The sequence below is a fragment of the Miscanthus floridulus genome, chromosome 17 (genome assembly GCF_019320115.1).
Source record: "Miscanthus floridulus cultivar M001 chromosome 17, ASM1932011v1, whole genome shotgun sequence".
Taxonomy (NCBI): domain Eukaryota; kingdom Viridiplantae; phylum Streptophyta; class Magnoliopsida; order Poales; family Poaceae; genus Miscanthus; species Miscanthus floridulus.
In genome coordinates, this window is record NC_089596.1 from 57,561,223 (window position 1) to 57,566,919 (window position 5,697).

The 5,697-nt window shown below is 43.6% G+C and overlaps 1 non-coding gene across 1 annotated transcript; it reads right to left on the reverse strand.

The window, feature by feature from the left end:
• Positions 1-4,539: 4,539 nt before the first annotated feature.
• LOC136519219 (small nucleolar RNA R71) lies at positions 4,540-4,646 on the reverse strand. The gene has a single exon (XR_010774778.1). It is a non-coding gene; the product is annotated as a small nucleolar RNA R71 (small nucleolar RNA).
• Between the last annotated feature and the right edge of the window lie 1,051 nt (positions 4,647-5,697).

The following is a 5,697-nucleotide window of genomic DNA, read 5'->3' on the forward strand; positions in this document are numbered from 1 at the left end:
CTTTGCAACATCTTTGAGCCATTTTCACCTTCATGGCATATGTTGCTCACACACATGTACTTGTGGACTAATCACTTGTGTATCTCACTCAAACACATATTAGTCCACCTCCTAAGGTTGTCACTCAATTACCAAAACCAAACTAGGACCTTTCACACAGCCTCAGCCACCATAGTGAATTTACCTACCATCTTGTGTATGTCATCCCATGATGACTTTGGTAGGAACCCTGGCTCCACCTTGTTTAGGTCGAGGCTGGATTAGAGCTGGGCGGTGGCTAGGGCCACGGCGGTCCCATGATAGACACCATTGGTAACCACCGCTGTGACATGCGTGAACAAGGCGTGGAGGCTCTCCTCGAGGTTCGCCCCCACGGGCAACACCGCATTGATGGCGGCGAGTGCTGCATCTTGCAGCACATCGAGTTCAAGGCAGCGCTCCTCTGTGTGGATCGCCGCGTCGCGCGCCAAGGCATATCACTTCCCCTCTAGTTCACGTGCAGTGTCTAGCTTGCCCTGGACGTCACCCAACTGCTCTTGGACGACAGCCAACTACTGCTGGACAACGGCCAATTGCTCCTGGACGCCTAAAAAGAGAAGCAACAAAGATCATCACTCGTTTCGTATCATACGTTGTACCATTGTATAAGTTGCTATTGTCATGCAACTCACATTCCTATTTTTATTCTATGCATTAAGGAATTGTGAGTTACTATGAGACAACTTAAAAGGACAACCATTGTACATATAGTCTATTAAGTCGTCTTAAGTTATATGGCACTACAAATAGAATTGAAACAAAATAACAGAAAAGCAAAAGCAACAGAAAATCAAAAGCTAACTAATTCACTCACGCATGTAAAGAGTGAACAGTGGTACTTGGATGGCTCGAATAATTTTCTCTTGTGTATACTCATGCCGCCATGTACCCTTGTTTGTTGCGCTTTCGCTTTTATAGAAGGATTTATGAAGAAGCTGTTATCTACGAGTACAATGATCCCTCATCTACACCGCTCTTATCAATACGCGTTCATACAGTGTATGTCGACGTATCAACTTTGAGTTCCCATGTAAACATGTGCCCATCCCTTTTTTGATCTCTGCGCCCATCCCTTTGGTTCGCCAGATATTGCGCGTGATTAAGTTATAATGCCAGTGAATCTGAACCGCATCGTATGGAATGCCAACTCAGTGTGTGAGTAATGAATGTCCTAACTTCCAACGCCGACTCAGTGTCTGAGTAATGAATGTCCCAACTTCCAACACCATCTCACGCGGATCTTAGCTGCTCCTCTCCGCTTCTCCATCTTCAAGGGTGGCCTATTTAAGCCAGGGCTGGATGCGCTTCTTGGCAATCCACACACTCCTTCCTCCTTAGATACAAACAAAGCTCTTGAGCTAACCATCTAATTTTCTTCATCGCCATGGCGCTCCTTCTCCAACTTCTCTAGTGGCAGCAGCGGCATTGGGAGAAGGCCTTCAAGATTGGGTACTATCGGCATTTAGGCACCTCAGGGCTGCTCGATCTAGGTGCTAGTGGAAGTTTTGTGATTAAGGAGGTTCGCTTATTTAGGCAAGCCAAGGGGTACTGAATGCACTTTGGCATTTCTTGTGCTGATTTACCATCCGGGTGCCCTAGTGATCGTCCTTCCTCTAGAGCAGCACCGGCGATGGTGGCACTTCTCTTCTAGGCCTCCTCTTCTTGCCTCTATCTCTCTCGCTCGTGACCCTGAGATGTGCAGCAGGGAAGGTAAAGCACCACACTAAGATGCTGGTGGAAGTTTTGCGAGGTGCTGCCTCATCCTTAGCTTGCATTGCCTGTCTCTAGACTCGACTATGGGATGTACCTATACTCGACAGGTCTTTGTTATTGTACACCCAGTAGTCTCCAATAGGTCTTTGTTATTGTACAACTGTGGAATGTAGCTAAAGTTATCAATGAAATTGATGTGATGATTGTTACTGTATTGTTTATATATAGTTTTTGCCTTACAAAACAATTAATAACTAAATGGCTGAGCGCTGAGCGGTTACGTAAATTGTTGTATCATACGGTGTACTTCTGCGCTATTAGATCAAATGGCACTGGTTCTCGTAGTAACTAACGGTGATTTGATTTGAACAATGGCGTATCATACGTTGTACATGTGAGAGGGTATTCGGATTATACCCCATGCACTCCGACTTCCAATGTATGCATCATTTGGTCCGCCAGATATTGAGCATCATTAAGTACTGTTATAGATGAGGATGAAATGTGGCAGAGAATCAAAAGTGTCTAGGAATCAAATGTGATAGGGAATCAAATGTGGCATCGTGTTCACTACTCCGCTGGTCGTGACTCATGTTGCCCATGACTCACGTGGGGTGGCCGCGGATGTCATAGACCTTGACTATTGCCTTCCCTCCTGCTTCTTGAGGTGGGGCTATTTTAGCCAAGGTAAGGGGAGCATCTCTAGCAAACTCCAATCCTTCTTCCTCCCTTTGCATTAGAAAAACAAGTGAAAACACCTTGAGTTGCACGTAGTCTCCCGTCGCCATGGCCTCACTCCTGGACGTCCTCTTATCCTCATGTGAAGTTTGCACCAATGTGAGACGCATTGTGCTAATGCCAACTTCTCATGAGGATAAGAGGACGACCACGAGTGTTTCTCATGAAGGTGTTGTGAGCTTGTTGGCGGTCCTTATCAACCAAATCTGACTGCCAATTGAGACTCAGAGCAGGAGAAATAAACAAACTTATGACACATATACCATTACTATTGATAAAGTTCCACTTGTATTGGACATCTAGAGGGAATCTTGGTATGATCAATATGAAGAGTTCTTCTATGTTCTTGTTCTTATCTTATAAATATAGTTATGTTATAGAAGTAGAGCAAAGTTCTTATGTTATTCATTTAGCATATGAAACTTTATGCTTAATCTTTCATACAACATACATGTTCAGACCAAGACCTAAATTTAGGTGATGAGTTCTTCTTTAAGTTAGTCTTGGTCATTATATTCTTGCGGGTTTGTCATCCGTCCCCGTGGCGGTAGTAGAGGACTCCTGATAAAGATGGATGTTGTTGGCCAACGCTAGAGTAGTAGTCGATAGCTTAGACATGGTGTGTAGGCTAGAGGCTACCTACTTTTGCCTCGTATCCCACGGTTGAGGGGTAGGTGGTAGGTGGTGACAGCCCTGTCCGTCCTCTATAACCCCCACGTTCGGATATGGTGTAGAGCTATAGGCCGGCAATGCTTGGCAGACCAAGTGCTCACCCGATGCCCGAAGTAAGTTTATATGACCAAAGCTATCTTAACTTAGAACCTCTAACCCTAGAAACTCATGTATTTGTATGACTATCTGCTTAGCATAGCTATATAAGATAAGCCTGCTCCAAGTTTAGGTATATTCTTTTATTCTTTATTCTTTCTTTTATCTTTATCCTTGAGATTGGCTTGAGTGTGTGTCGTACTATCCAATATTTATCTTGGCTTAACCCTGTTATGAACTTTGGTCTATTATATAGTTATGTTATCTTGACCATGTCCATACAAGAGACTTTTACACCATGCCTTCCTTTGGGAAAATATAAATGAACGATACCCGAATACTCCCGGGTGAAATGCTACAATGATATATCCATGCGTTTGCGGATCCCTTCTACATTTGTTCAGAAATATCATCACGGTGTTTCTGGTGCCATTGCTTGGAAACACAAATCCTAGTAGTGATGCTATGAAATGCCAACAAGCATTTCTGGCGCCGTTGCCGGGGATGGAGTTAAAAACTCGATACTTGGTGATTGCATTTAGAAATGACAACAAGCATTTCTGGTGTCGTTGCCGGGGATGGACTTAAAAACTCGATACTTGGTGATTGCGTTTAGAAATGCCAACAAGCATTTCTGGCGCCGTTGCCGGGGAAGGCACGGGTTAAAAGATTCTTTAGGACATGTTTATGATAATATGCATGTGTAGTAGCCATTGCTCATAACAGGATAACTTTGCTTGTTTTCTCCTATTATGGATGAAACAGGATAGTGTAAGATGGTTTCGACTTGTCAACGACCTTCATCGAGAATCTGAAGTCATTCCTAAAGAAGGCCTGACCTCATGTCGATCCTCCGTCCTTCCACTTCTCCACCGACAACCAAACCCATCACCCCGTACCATCTGTACCAAACACCATGGCCAACAAGACGCTGCACGAGTACTCCGTCCCCATTGTTGCAATGTGCCCGTTGGGCCTGCTGTCAACATGGGTGACATGAACTTTGAGTTGAAGACCGGCCTAATCATGATGGTGCAGGCAAATCCATTCTATGGATTGCCTAGCGAGGACGACAACACACACCTCCAACACTTCCTGGAGCTATGCGACACCATCGTCATGAAGGATGTCGCACTAGAGATAATCAGACTCTGCTTGTTCCTGTTCTCCCTCCTAGGGAGGATGAAACAGTGGTTCTAAAAGGATTGGGAAACTATTGACACATGGTCCAAGTGCTCCACAGCGTTCCTTGTGAAGTTCTTCCCGACGGGCACAACCAATACCCTTCATAGAAGAATTTCTAACTTCCAGTAGGCATCATCAGAATCCATCCTAGAAGCATGGGAAAGGCTACAAGAATACATCCTTGCCTGTCCACACCATGGAATGAAAGATTGGTTGATCCTTCAAAACTTCTACAATAGACTAACTTCCACATCTAGAGCCCACATAGATGCTGCGGCTGGAGGAGCCTTCTTCTCACTCATAGTCAGCAGAGCTACAACTCTCATTGAGAAGATGGTCTCCATCTAGGGTTGGAGTAAATACATACTCCAAACCCAAGAAGATGGCATGCATACTGTGGAGGAAACGGATATGCTGACCACAAAATTAGATCTCTTAATAAAACACTTAGACAAACATGGTACCGTCTAATCGCTCTACTCGCATATACCATGCGAGGTGTGCGGAAACTTCTGACACTCGGGGAATGACTGCCTCGATACCCATGAAGATGCGCAGAACAACAACAACGGGTTCCATCCATAAGGAGGTCTAGGGTGGAATCAGTCGCATACCACAAAATCAGGAAGGAAAATAGGCTTTGAGCTAGCTTGGGGGAGGACCCCCACAAGGTAACATGTATCTTGCACTCTCACCACTTTTCGTTACCTTGAGAAAAGAAAAGAGAAAACTAAAAAAAGGGGAGGAATTAATAGTTCACCAACTCCATTAACTCATTTTTTTGTCTCCATGAAAATATAAATTCATGCTTACCTTGTTTATGTCATATACTCTGGTTTGGGTGTATTCACATGGGCACATGTGGTACATCCATAGGCTTTTTAAATTAAGCATGGTGCTTAGGTTAAAATGGCCTTCTTTAATCAAAATTAGACATGGTGTTTAATCTTGGTTAATGAACTATGAGTAATTATTTTCATAAACAATGGAAGCAATCTACAAAGGAGATGAATCAAGGCTAGAAATTTACTGCAACTTTACCTTTAGCCTTGTTTGAGTTTTGCTAAAAGATAAAAAGTTGGGTGAACAAATAAAATAAAAAATATATAATAAATAAAATAATAATAACAAAATAGAATTTGCCCGCAAGTTTGCCTCATTTTAATAAAATAGCCGAAGGACTATAGGCCTTGGGCTAGCTTGGGGGAGGACCCCCACAGAGGTAACTTGTATTCTGCATTTCTTTATTACCTT